The sequence below is a fragment of the Delphinus delphis genome, chromosome 17 (assembly GCF_949987515.2).
Source record: "Delphinus delphis chromosome 17, mDelDel1.2, whole genome shotgun sequence".
NCBI classification, from domain to species: Eukaryota; Metazoa; Chordata; class Mammalia; order Artiodactyla; family Delphinidae; genus Delphinus; species Delphinus delphis.
In genome coordinates this window covers 21,899,006-21,913,259 of record NC_082699.1, presented here as the reverse complement: position 1 = coordinate 21,913,259, position 14,254 = coordinate 21,899,006, and positions in this window count along the sequence as shown.

Sequence of the window (14,254 nt, the reverse complement as noted above, 5' to 3'; positions counted from 1 at the left end):
AGGTCCCTCCAAGAAATTGTATGGGCTTCTTTACAAGCTGGTGACTGGGCTGCAAGAGCAAGTATACTGAAAGCACAAGGCAGAAATGTGTGACGCTTTTATCATCTAACCTCACAAGTCATAGAGAGTCACTTCCACTGTACTCTCTTGGTTAAGATAGTCACACAGGTCCACCTGTAATCATGGTAAGGGGCCACAGACCCAACACTGAATGAGTAAAATGACAAGGTCACATGTGAGGAGAACACGTGGGCAGGGGGTATTATTGTGGTCATTACTGGAATATACAATCTTCCACAGTATCACTACTTTGAATTTGATATTTAATATTTCCATGTGTTTTAAATTTTTTTCTGTATATGAATGAAGGAACGAAACTATAATACTCTTTTGTGTGTTTTACAACTTTATGTGAATGCCATATATACGTATATATATGTAAATTATTTGTGGTGTTTCTTTCCCACAATGTTGTTTTTATGACTGATACAGATTGACATATGTAGCTCTAATTCATTTATTTTAACTTCAGTACAATATCCTTTCATGTAACTATATCACAGTTTATTTGTTCCTACTCCACCCATAGATATTTAGGTACAGCTATACTGGATACTATGTATTTTACAATATTGCCAAACTGATCTCCAAAAGTTGTGCTACTTCACACTCTTAATAACAGATGAGAGGATTAGTTTGCTTTTTGTTTGAAAGTAACAAAAATTAATTATAGAAAACAGAGGTAGAAAGAAACTTGTTAGAAAATTACTAACTCATGAAACAGAAGGAAAAGCCAAATAACCATAACCAAGTCTTAGGAAAAACAGAGACCAGGGTTTGGGATTTCAGAACAAGGAATTAATGGTTGTGTTCTTTTCTTGATAATTCTTTTATTGTGGTAATTATATATATATAATTATGTATGTGTAAATACACACACACACACACACATATATATATATAAACTTCACTGTTTTAAAGCATACAAGCCAGTGGCATTCACAGTGTTTTGCAACCATCACTGCTACCTAGTTTCAGAACATCATCCCAGAGGAAGCCCCTCACCTTCAGCAGTTACTTCTCTTACTTTCTCTCCCCACCAGCTCTTGCCAACCACTAATCTGCTTTCTACTTTATGGCTTGGCATATTCTGTTTACATCATATAAATGGAATCATACAATATGCATAGTCTTTTGTGTTTTGCTTCTTTCACTTAGCATAATGTGTTCAAGATTCATCCGTGCTTGAGCATGTTTCACAGTTTCATTCCTTTATATGGCTGAATAATATTTTATTTTATAGATACACCACATTCTATTTATTCATTCATCACTTGAGAGGCATTTAGGTTGTTACCATGGTTTTCTTCTTAAAGTGCTGCCACTAGAAAACAGCATCAGTCACCTCCATCTAAAACCTCATAGTTACTTACAGTTCATATTCTTGGGAAAGTTGGTCTCACTGACATTAGGCCATGTGTATAGCTCTCTCACTGGAGAGTAAGATCCTGTGGGTGACAACCTTATGAGATTTACACGAAGTCGAGATGGCGGATGTGTGCTGCAATTCCGCAAAATCTACAAAGCAAAATGAATCAAGAACCGATGTTCATTTTTTGTCTCTTGGACATTTTACCTAGAATTTCCTCCAGTTTTCTAGCATGTTAATGGTACTCCATCATCATGTAATTTTTTTTTTTTTTTGCGGTACGCGGGCCTCTCACTGTTGTGGCCTCTCCCGTTGCGGAGCACAGGCTCCGGACGCGCAGGCTCAGTGGCCATGGCTCACGGGCCCAGCCGCTCCGCGGCATGTGGGATCTTCCTGGACCGGTGCACGAACCCGTGTCCCCTGCATCAGCAGGCGGACTCTCTACCACTGCGCCACCAGGGAAGCCCCCCATCATGTAATTTTTGATGATGATAATTTGCTCGCTGTATATACTCTGTGGCTTATTTCAGTGGGATTTTGGGTGTGGGGAGAGTTATGCCTGGGCTCAGATTATTAAATGCTCAAAAGTTATGATCTAATTATTTACAGAAAACAGTGATGATTTGTAAACTACATCTGTCTAGGAAAGGCACAGATGATCCCCAAAAGATCCTGGAAACTAATCGGGGTGCCCCCTAATTCTAGAAGAATCCTCTTCTGGAAACAAGAATGCATGAGGCTAACTTCAAAGATGTGAAGAATCAGATGAAAATTATTGACCTATTGGTAGTTACTGAGGGGCAAACAGATGTGAGACTTCCTACGGGGTAGAATTAGGTTATGTATAAGGAAGAAATGCCTTTAACAATTGGAACTGACAAAGGAGTGAGCTGGCTGCTATAGGAAATATTCAGTGAGGGGTGATGAAGATCTATCATAGTAATGAAGATTCCTTGATTTGGAGAGAATCATGTGTCTCTCAGATTCTTATCAGCTCAATAATTCCAGTATGTCAGATGCAAGTTGGTTAGGGTTTCCTTGCTTATGTACTGGTCTTTTTAAAATGGCTCATATTCACATTTCAACTAGGAAAAGAGCGTAAAAATCCATAGCAGGTGGCAGTTTATGTTTGGCTAAAGCATTATTGCTAAATTGCTGAGACTTTGTAATTCCATTTTTTTCTAGACTACTGATACAGTAATTTCTTATTTAGTAAACTTTCAGGATCAGACCTGTCCAAAACCATTATAAAATACATTTAATATGTGTTAAATCTTTTAAAATTAAAATGCACTATGTTTTAGGAGCTTACAAAACAAATTTCATAGTTAATTCATGAGAAGGTTTGTTGAGCACCTATGAAGCGCAGGAACAATGATAAGCACATTGTCTGTGCCTTTATGCTGCTCACTGGAAAACTTTACATCTGAATAAGTAATCATCATACTGTCTGGTAGTCTAAGGAAGGATGAGTTAACGGTCTAGAGAAGACTTCCCAGAGGCAATGGTAATTTACATGTGTTGAAGAATGAGAAGTTATCCACAAGAATTAGTAGAGATATAGTCATTCAGGTAAAAGGAACAACATGGTCAATATAATTAATATGACATATTTTGAGGGCAGTATGCAATTTGATAATGTTTTAGTAAAAATGTGAAAGGGGAACAGTAGAGATGAGGCAGATAGCAGCCAGATCATGAAGAGCTTTTATGCTATTTTAACAAGATTAAATTTTGTTTTTTAAGTCTATGGGGAGCCAATGGATTACTGATGTTTATGTTACTATCAAGCCTGTTAATAATCAAAAACAAGGAGCTTAGGTAGTTAGGAAACAATGAAGAAGCTCTGTGAAAAAACACAGGTACTATTCAGAATAAGAAGAGGATGGTGACTTAAAGAAGGGAGGAAGACAGATCCCAAACTGCCCTGTATTGAGGTCAAAGAATATAATTTGCCTATTATAACTTAAGATGTTAACTACCATGGATAGTGTCGGAATAGAGCATAACCCACTTCCTTAACTATCCTCAGGTTGGGTTAAAAACAATTTAAGTATAGACTAGGGAAGTATGCCATACAGAGGAATATACTGGAGAATGAATATTACAGAGAGCCCATATTACAGATTTTTCATGCTAAAAGGAAAGAGATATTTCATTCATGCTGTGAAAAGGGAAGCAAACAATTTTGTTACGGTTTCTATTTAATGAATTTATAGTCTAGAGGGAAAATTAGAGAGATTACTACCAAAATAATTGAATCTTTATATTAAGTTTAAACTTCATAGGAATTATGAAAAAAAAGAACCTGAAAAAATTGTAATAGGAAATTGGAATTGGCTCTATTTAGAATGTATGTTTGTAAGGCTAGATATGTGTTTTACATTGCATTATGTGAAGTATCAATCCATCAAAAGGTAATAGTCAAAATCAGTGATTATTTTGATGGTAGAAATAAAACAGAATATTTTATACAGTTAGTTAATAGGTTATAGAAATAGTGCGCTAGAAATATGGGTCTGTTTTCTTAGGCTAAACATTTACTAAATTTATTAATTAAAATTAAAAAAATCAAGTATGATTATTAGTGGGACAAAAATTCTTGAATAATGTCATTTAAAGATTATTCAATTGAAATAAAATAGCCTCAGAGTTATGATTTTGCTTTTGACTGCTCCCAATTTATCAAAAAATCAAAACTCTCTTTGCTGTGATCCATTAGAAATTGTGCTTTCATCACTGCTGGAAGATGTGCTTTCATTACTAGCAGCAGGGAATAAAATGGAAAGTTAATTTAGTTGAAAATTATTTTCACACTGACTCCATTTTAAGCAGAGAGAAATAATAGTTTATCTTTTAAAAAGAGAAATTAATATTAATAAATTATATATTATTCTTAATTGCAACATGTCAAAGAAATAAAAATATTTATGTGTCATTTTTTGTAATAACAGAAAGTCTTTTGATTGGAAAAACCAACCATGGATTATTTTAAAATGATAATGGCTAACACAAAAGGGAAATATGTGAACTAGGGGAGGTATGTGCTAGGTATTTATAGCCTCTCAGGTTTTTCTCCTTTTCTTCTAACAAATACCCAACGACATGTTTTTTTCCTCCTTACCCAGGGTTCTGTGCCAGTCCTGAGTTAGTTTGACCCAGACCCATTCTTCCCGGTTCCTCTGTTCTGCTCCCTGTGTCAGGCAGGCTGAATCATGTAGGCTGTGTACCTCAAGCTCCCTTGTTGAAGGGTTTATGGTCAGTTTGCACATTGGCCAGAAATTGGAAGGCAGCAGGAAGGAGAAGAAAAGGAGGAAAAGCCTCAGGTGTACATATATGTCTGGAGCATAAATGGCTCCAACTCCTTATGGAAAGGAGTGATATAGTTCCAACTTCTGCCAGGTGACACTATCCCTGGGCTTCTCCCACACGTCTCACTCATTTTTTTCTTCTATTTAGGGATTAATAGTGGCTCCCTGCTGTTGACAATCGCTGAGTTTCTTTACTGTTCCTTCTATAACCTGTGTAACTAATTTTATACATTAAATACTTTCTGTTATAATTAGACTCTTTTCTTAGACCCCAACTGAATCAGATACTCAGTTCTTTCCTAAATTTCTTTCCCTTACCCCAAAGAACATAATGAAGTAAAAGCAAGAGATGATGTCATTGGAATGGAAAGATACCATCTCAGCATGTGAGATGAATAGAATTATGATGAGATGGCATTTAAATATTTGAGCATTGTATAACGTTTGACCTAGGAATAGTCTCGTCCTGCACCAAGGAGGTTACAGGTGATCAGAGTACTCCTTTTCATATAGAATGACGGTGGCTCCCAAGCTTCCTCCCTCAGACTGGGGGCCTTTCAGAATTTTATCAGGGCAGAAACCATGTCTTTTTTTGGTAACTCTTGCCAGTGAAAGGGGCCTTTGATGCTATTACAGTGGAGGAAGATTTAACTTCTCTTCGTCCCTGGGATAATGTCAAAGATAATGATCCATCCTGAGCAATGTTACAGGGGCCAAATGAGGGCAACATATGCCCAAAGCCAAGCTGGGATTAGCACTGTGATTTTACTGAAAGAATGCTGGAGGCTGGGTCACAAAAGGAGATCACCACTGACTTTAAATGAGAGCAAATTATTACATTTCCACATATAAGATCTGTCTCTGAAACAAGAGAAAGAAAAGAAAGCAATTCAGGCTGCCTTTATTATAACTGAAGTTGATGACAGTGTTTCTGAAAATACGATGCTAATTCTGAAAATATGGAAATACTGCATTAAAGTGTTAAGTATGAACAAGATGGGAAGAGGACGCTCTATGAACAAAAGCAGGTAAAAGCCAGTTCGGCAGTTTTATTTTTTGTCTGTCTGTGGCTTTTTTGTAAATAAGAAAAGCTGAGCTAAGCAAGACATATGCATAGTGAAACTTTCCATCCCTCAGACAGAGAATCCACACCTTACACTTGAAATTTGTGGGACTTTTCAGTTTCTAAATGCCATGAAGGGCAAAATGAGAGCGAAGTGGATGGAATTTTGAGGACCAATGGGAAGAAATCAGATTTCGGCATCATCAGGTATCATTTAGGGATGATGTTTTCATCATATGAGAAAAACTTTAACAATTCACACCCCAAAAAATTATATGTACTGAGAAAGTAGATGATTAATGAATATTTTGTACCTCTATTGATGTACTTGTAAAATTAGGCTAAGAATGGACATAATATGAACCAGGGTTAATAACACAGATATAACACAAATAGTAAGACAAGATATATTTGGTTGAGACTTTTAATAAAACATCTTTTTGTAATATTTTAGGTGTACTTTGTGGTGATGATTTCAAATACTGAATCACCTGAGAGTGATTTATACTTTGATTCATCTGGGTAAGAAGTTCTTAGATATTCATTAGCTATTCTTTCTAAAGCATTGCTTTGCCATATTCTTTCATTTGTCCAATTCCTAAAATTGCATATTCTCTTCTTGTAGTATCATAATATTGTGTTGGAGACTTCTGAGGTACTTTATCATACTACCCTATATGCTACCCTATAACACCATAGAGTAAAAAAAATAAATACATAAAGCTAAGATATTGCTATGATTGGTTTAAAACACTCTGAAAGCTTTGGGTCATAGCTGTGTAACTTCAAAACATGAATATTTTATTAATTCTAAATTCACAGTTGTAATTTCACAGTTGCTTAAAAATTTAAGGTACATTTTTATTCCACTCAATGAACTACCTATGTAGACATATGAGCTATGATTTGTTGGTTGGAAGGTTTCAATTATAGTAAAGGTAATTATATTTCTTTCTGAAATAAATTTTCATTCTCTGAGTAATTACATTTTGAATGAAAAGAAAATATCAAAACCTTGGGTTACCCTGCAGATCTACTTTTCTCAGTACTTTGTCATTTTGGCCTCATGATGGCACCAAAGGGTAGGAAATTACTTTCTGAATTCCCATTTACTTACTGAATTGCAATAAAAAATGAATAAAATTAGCAAACGACAGGCGAGTTTGCTAAACCTTGCATATAAGGAAGGTTGGGGGAGCTGGTCTCAGTTTTGGGTATGCCCGCTTTGGTATACTTGTATACAGTTACTCTCCTACTTTTCTCTACGCAAGATATTTTCTCTCGTTTTTCTCAAATTATTTTGTCCCCTTCCCATTATCCCTTCTTCCAATTCATATCCTCAGTTGCAGCCAGGAAAAGGTGCTGATGACAAAAATTTGCTAGATCTTATCATAGCAATAGACTTGTGTCTGAATAACTTTGAAAGATACATGATTCGCAAATGGCCAATAAGACTACTGTAAAGGAAATATACATCATAAAATAGGGAAAAAAGTATATCTCACTCATTTTTTAGGGAAAAAATGATATCTCACTCATTTTCCAATTTCTTAGATAATCAAAATTTAGAATCTAATTTGACACCATAATAAATCTTACTTAAGATTAATGGCAGCAGTCTCAGCTGTTGTCTTACATTTCTCATTGGTGGATGAGACATAGTTAATGTGTGCATTCAAATGAATGCCCTGCTATGTGTGCACCTCCATAGATCAAACCTGTACTCTAGGTTCTGTTACACACTGAGAGGGAATAAAATGAATGTAAGATATGTTTCTTTTCCTTTCAAAGAAACTTGTAACCCAGCTCAAGTGAAGATATCAGTATATCTAAAAATAACTAATGTTAACAGTAGGTAACAACTTGAAGGTCTTGAATATTAGGAAATAAAAATAGTACAAAATGACTTTTGGTTAAGCAAAAACTTGAAGTGTTATATAAGGAATTCTTCTTACTAAATGTAAAACAAAAACACGTTTTAAGATGAGCAAATTATGTTTTGTTACACAACATTTATAACCTGCAATTGACTCTTTCAATCTATGGAATATAAAGATTTTTACATGTTAACTCTATTTCCTCAGTTTTCATAATCTTTTGGGTTAGTGCAAAGCATCACAAAAATAGATTATAACACAGAACCCAATCTTTTCTTTCTAGTTCCTGTGGGATTTGGGACCCTCTTGCAGTGTTTTTTTTTTTACCTTCCATCTATAGCATCTCTGTCTTCTGCCCACAGCCAAACTTAGTAAAATGAGGTACTTCCATGCTTCCCCAAAGACCTCTGGGTCTGCTTGCTCAGACAATTCCCTCTGCTTTTATGTAAGGAGTATTGTTCTTCTTTTTTTCACTCCTATGGTCCCTACAGTAAATAGAACATTCATTACTGAAATTTGTGAAAAACAATAGTTCTTTGCTCCTGGCTTCTTATCAAATCTTGCATTTGTAAATTTACATATTCTCTCACTTCCTAAACCCTGAGATCCTTGAGTTTGGGTTAGAGGATAATCTGAGAAGCATTAACTTGGGTCACTGTTCTGGATGAAGACTATCCCGTAACTAGGTTTTCCTTTTAAGTAAAGTTCCTTCTCTATTCACTGTAGTGACTGGGTAGCTAAGAGAGGAGCTTTGTCCCTCAGCAGCCTGAATATCTTCATTTTGGGAGGTTGTGTGGGTTAGCTCTTAGCCTGTAAATCACCATATACATGGGGCTTATTTCAATTCTCTTTAAAATTAATCTTTAGTAGGATCAGCTTGCTCAAGTGTATGTATGTGTGTGTATATATATACCCATATATCTGGTTGTTTGAACTCTCTCTCTCTCTCCACACACACACACACACACACACACACACACACACACACACTCACACACAGATCTTCCTCGACTTAGATTGGGGTTACATCCTGATAAACCCATTGTTAAGTTGAAAATATTGTAAGGTGAAAATACATTTAATACACCTAACTTACTGACCATCAAAGCTTAGCCTGGCCTACCTTTAAGGTGCTCAGAACACTTAACATTAGCCTACGCTTGGGCAAAATCATCTAACACAAAGCCTATTTTATAATAAATTGTTAAGTATCTCATGTAATTTATTGACTAGTGTACTGAAAGTGAAAAATAGAATGGTTGTCTGGGTACAGAATGTTTTTAAGTGTATTGGTTGTTTACCCTTGTGATCGCCTCGCTGACTGACAGCTGTGGTTCCCTGTGGCAGCCCAGCATTAGAAGAAGAACATCATATTGCATGATAGCTGAGAGAAGATCAAAATTCAAAATTTGAATTATGGTTTCTAATGAATGTGTATTGCTTTTGTACCATAGTAGTCAAAAAATTTTAAGTTGAATCATTGTTAAGTCTGGGGGTGTCTGTGTATATATATAAATATATATATATACGTTCAAAATTCTAAGAATATAATATATAATGAAATATAATATATCCTACTATATATATTACGATAAGAATATATATGTATGTATGTATTCATTTTATATATATATATATAATATATATATATTCTTAGAGTGTTCATCTAGCTTAGATCCTCACTCTGGATTTTCTGTTTCATTGGAAGTAATCTATAGTTCCAGATGATTAGTTAATAACACAACACAGAACATTACTAATTAAAAAAATTAGTTCCTTTTTCATAAGTCACTGTTATTTTAACAAAAAATGTAAAAAAGAAAAATGAGTTTGAAGACTTCTTTGCTGTGGGCTGACTTTTGATATAGGCATGGAGATGTGTTCTTGCCATCTATTTGTTTCATAACATGTTTTTAAACAAATATCTTTCAAATTCAAAGCCACATAATCCAGAAGCATGGAATAATAGTGGTATAAGTATAATTGTATTTGACTGAACTGCACAGAAAGCAATACGTTCACTGTTGGATGTTGAAAAGGCACCTAAAAAAGGTAGAGTATCCATTAGTCCAGAATAAATGTGGGATTTTTCCAAGAATATACCTAGCACAGAGGCAAGCACTTTAAAAGACATTTTCCTGCTTGTCTGCTTTAAATAATTTCCATTATCTTCAGCATGATGTCAATTCAGGAAGTATTTATACCTACAAAAGGGTAATGTAAGTATAGATAGATTCCTATAATTTTAATCACTTCATCTTTATCAGCTTCTGGAAATGGAAATTTTGCCTGGATTACATTAAGTTGTATAACTGTAGAAACTAATGATAGATATGGTATAAAATCCTTTTGAATAGACTGTCTTGTATATGGACAAAATCATACATGGATTTTGAAATTTGAAATGGAGATAATACTGTTAATTGAACTGGTGCCCCTCATCTCCAGATGAAGAAACCAAGGAACAGAAAGGTTAATACTTAGAGCTAGTTGATGGTGATGCTGGACTAGAATCTAGGAGGACTGTTAGGTAATTGTCAAGTATTTTTTGTTTGTGTACACATTTTTTTCCTTCAGAAAAATAAAACCAACATGTTTTGTCTGCTGAATAAAAAGAAGAGGGTCCTCATTTCAGAAACAAAATCTAATTTTGTATTACTCTAAATATAATATATGGGTTTTTTCCCCTTCTAAAATTTTCATCAAAGATGGAAAATACTAAGATATACTGTGTTTCTTGTTATTTATCAGTCTGTACCTTTATCTATTATAGAAGTGAGAAAAATAACATAAATTCAATAATAAATTTGTAATTATTAACAATTTATTTATGTCTTTTAATAAACTCCTGAATAAATATTGTTTTATTTCAATTTTACAATATGATATTCACATGAGAAAAACAAGATTTAATATGCATATGTATAAGTACACACACATACATATATAATCACACACTATACATATATAGTACATGCACATATGCACATACATATATACATATACCATATACATATACATACATATATTGTACTTGGGTACACACAAAAATACATATATGCACATAAAATATCTATTATTAGCTACCTAATATTCATAAAGTAGTTAGAGCTTTTAATATCTCTAAGGCTCTCAAAACAGTATCTGGCATACTGTAAGCATTACAGATGTGCTTCCTTTTAGTTATGTTGATGTAGTCTATACAAAAGGATAAAAAAAGTCTCTACAATAGCTGCAACAATTCAGAAAATATTACATCTCTACCAGTCAGTAAATAATAAGTACTGAATGAGTGGTATGGAAAATAAGTCTTGTGGAAGTTTAGAAGAAGGAAAAATTGCTTCCAGATGAAATTGTCAGGGAATACTTTACAAGAGAAGCAGGATTTGAGCTGCACTTTGAAAAATGGGCAGGATTTGGATAAACAGAGCAAGAAGGGTTGGGTTGAGAAGTGTTGTAACAGAAGTAAAGTGTAAAGACAGAGCTTAATTTTCATTCTTCTCTGCCTCAGGGTTGATGAGAGGAGATAAATATATTTAAGCATGAAGCCAATGGAGAAATCTCCTTTCTCTCTTTCCCTGACTTTTGAACTCTCTCCCAGTATCACTATATTTTTCAAAACAAAGATCCCTGGAAAATTCTCCTTTCTATTATACTCCCTGGGACAATGATATGTTCATATCTGTTGCTTTTAAAATAACATTCCCATTGTTATGATACAATTTTATATTTACAATGTTGAAATGAAAGCAAGTGTGTGTGTGTGTGTGTGTGTTCTTTATAACCTGGGTTTCTCTAGTGCATAAAGAAACAAGGAAGCTCTACTTCTTTTTTCTGTCAGAGTAGAGTGAAAGGTATCCTCCTTCCTCAAGCAAAATAGCAAAGTATAGCTGGGCATCAGAAGCTGCAGAGCATACCGTGTTTCATAAACTTCATGGATGAGTAATATTCTGTTGTCTATATGTGCCACATCTTCTTTTATCCATTCATCGGTCGATGGACACTTAGGTTGCTTCCATGTCCTGGCTATTGTAAATAGAGGGGTGGGAGGGGGACGCAAGAGGGAGGAGATATGGAGATATATGTATATGTATAGCTGACTCATTTTGTTATAAAGCAGAAACTAACACACCATGGTAAAACAATTATACTCCCATAAAGATGTTAAAAAAATAAAATAAACTTCATGGAAATCTGGCCACAAGAGAGTGGCTACGGAGATATTTCTCTCCTCGGAGAACAATACTCTTATTCTCCATCTTCAAACAGCTCTGTTACCTATATCATCTTCACTGGCAAGGGACACACACTCTTGTATATATTGACTAATGAAAGGTATGTGACAATTTAATCATTAGTAAGGTGTATAATTCATAGAACCTTAACCTGAGGAAAATGAAATTAAGAATAGATGTCTGCTGAAAAAAGATTCTTAAATGCTTATCCAAGCTGAAAATAAATGATTTGGGGATTTTCTGCTGTTTAGGTTTATCTGCACCAGTGAGCTCCTCTATTACTGTTTGTAACAGAATGTCGACTTGGTTTGTCTGCTAGAACTACTCCAGCTGCAAGGATATGTAGTAGTTATAGTAGATTGGAGTTATCTGTCAATGTAAATCCCTGAATCAGTTATGTATACAAATAAAAGTATTTTATTTCCTATTATATTTGGTCGAAGTTGCTTTGAAACATACTCAAGGTGAATTTGTGGTTAATACAGGAAAAGAATGCTTTAGCAAATACCAGATTGGTGAAAATTAGCTGGATTTCATTTTCTCTAAATAATGCAGCCTCATCTGTTAATATACACCAGTTCAATCTACAATATTTATTACACCCTTTTTGTGAGCAAAATCCTGTGATTGCATCACCTGAGGAGTTATTTAGATGTGATTAAGCCTAGAATTTCAGCTGGACAAGCCCACAACATTTGTGGCTCCACTTTGCACCTTAAAACTTGCATTTGCACCTGCAAAAGGCTGAAATGAATCACAAGTTGGCACATGTGTGTTCCATTATTCATTTTTTATGAGCAGATGTGGGTGATGTGGGCAAAGAGCTAGATGCATCTTTAATTGAGAAAACCTGTGGGAAAGTTATCCCTAAATCTCTTCTAGGGAATTGACTTAGAACACGACACACCATGATTTGGAAACTACAAGCCAGACCTAAATGTTGACCCGACAACCTAAACTTGAACGTAGGCTGTCAGAAATGAATATTAAGGATATTAATCCTCAGATTTTCTTCCTTTCAAAATTTCTCTTTGAATAATGCTGTATCCATTAGGTTTTTCTGTTTTTGTTGTTTTAATGTTCACTTTAAAATAATATAAACCACCAAGATTAAAGACATAAGACCCAGTGGCATTCATTTGTAGAAAAGTATATTGGGTCCCAAACTTATTTTTCCATGCTTCATTAAGTTGTGTAATTTAAAGTTATTTTGCTGCCTTTACACTTAATTAACACATCTGAATATTTATTCTATAGAAGACACTCCTCTAGTTGCTAGCAATGAGGAATGGAAGTAAAAATGAATGAGGCACAGACCCTGACATAAAGAAAAATGTATTATAGAAAGCACAGTTTATAAAGCTTGACTATTCTGGAAATTATAATAATGATGTAGTTCCTGATCAGATCAATTTGCATATGCAATTGAAAATTAGATGGATTGCTCCCCAAAACTGCTATACCTATATAAGCCACGGGAAGTGTTAGATATTAGGGGAATAAGCCCTTGAGGAATTTATAAGACAATGAAGGAGAACAGAGTGATTAGTACTAGGATAAAGTATGCGAGGGAGTGGTGGAAACCAACAGGAAAAGCACTTAACTCAGCACTGGGGAATTGGAGACAGAAAATGACATCAACAATGAGACCTGAAAGATGAGTTGGTATTAGACAGTTTGGAAGAGGCTTGGAAAGGAGATCTAGGTAGAGAAAGAAGCATATGAAAGACACATAGATGAGAAAATACGGTGACTCAGAGGAACAGGAAGGAGATTTGTCATATACAAGCATAGAAAGGGAATTAGTAGGGAAGATGAAATTGGATGGACAATAATTACAGCTAGTATTTTTTTCTATTACTATGTGCCAGGCGGTATCCTAAGAACATTAGAGGATTTACCTTATTTAGTCTTCACCATAATCATATGAAGAGGTATACCCATTTCAAAAGTGAGAATTTGGAGACTTAGAGAAATTATGTATCTGCCCAAGACCCCCATCTATTAGATGACAGAATTCAAACTGAAGCTCTAGGCTCCATGTTCTTCATCACTATACTGTGTGGCTTCAAAGGAATAGGTTGAGACACGTTGAGAGGTTTGCACTTTACAGGGCATTTGGTAACCACTGAGGAGTTTTAGGTCTTGAATTTTAGCAAAGTAAAACCAATAATAAAGAGTGAGTACAAGGTTGGAGGGAAATGATTCTGCAATCAGGATGCTATTTTAAGATTCTAGAGAAAGATAGGAGTATAACTAAGATAGGGAGAAAATTGGAAAATTTTGAATGATATTAAGGAGGCAAGAGGCAGTGTCAAGAGAACTCGTTGAGGGAAATG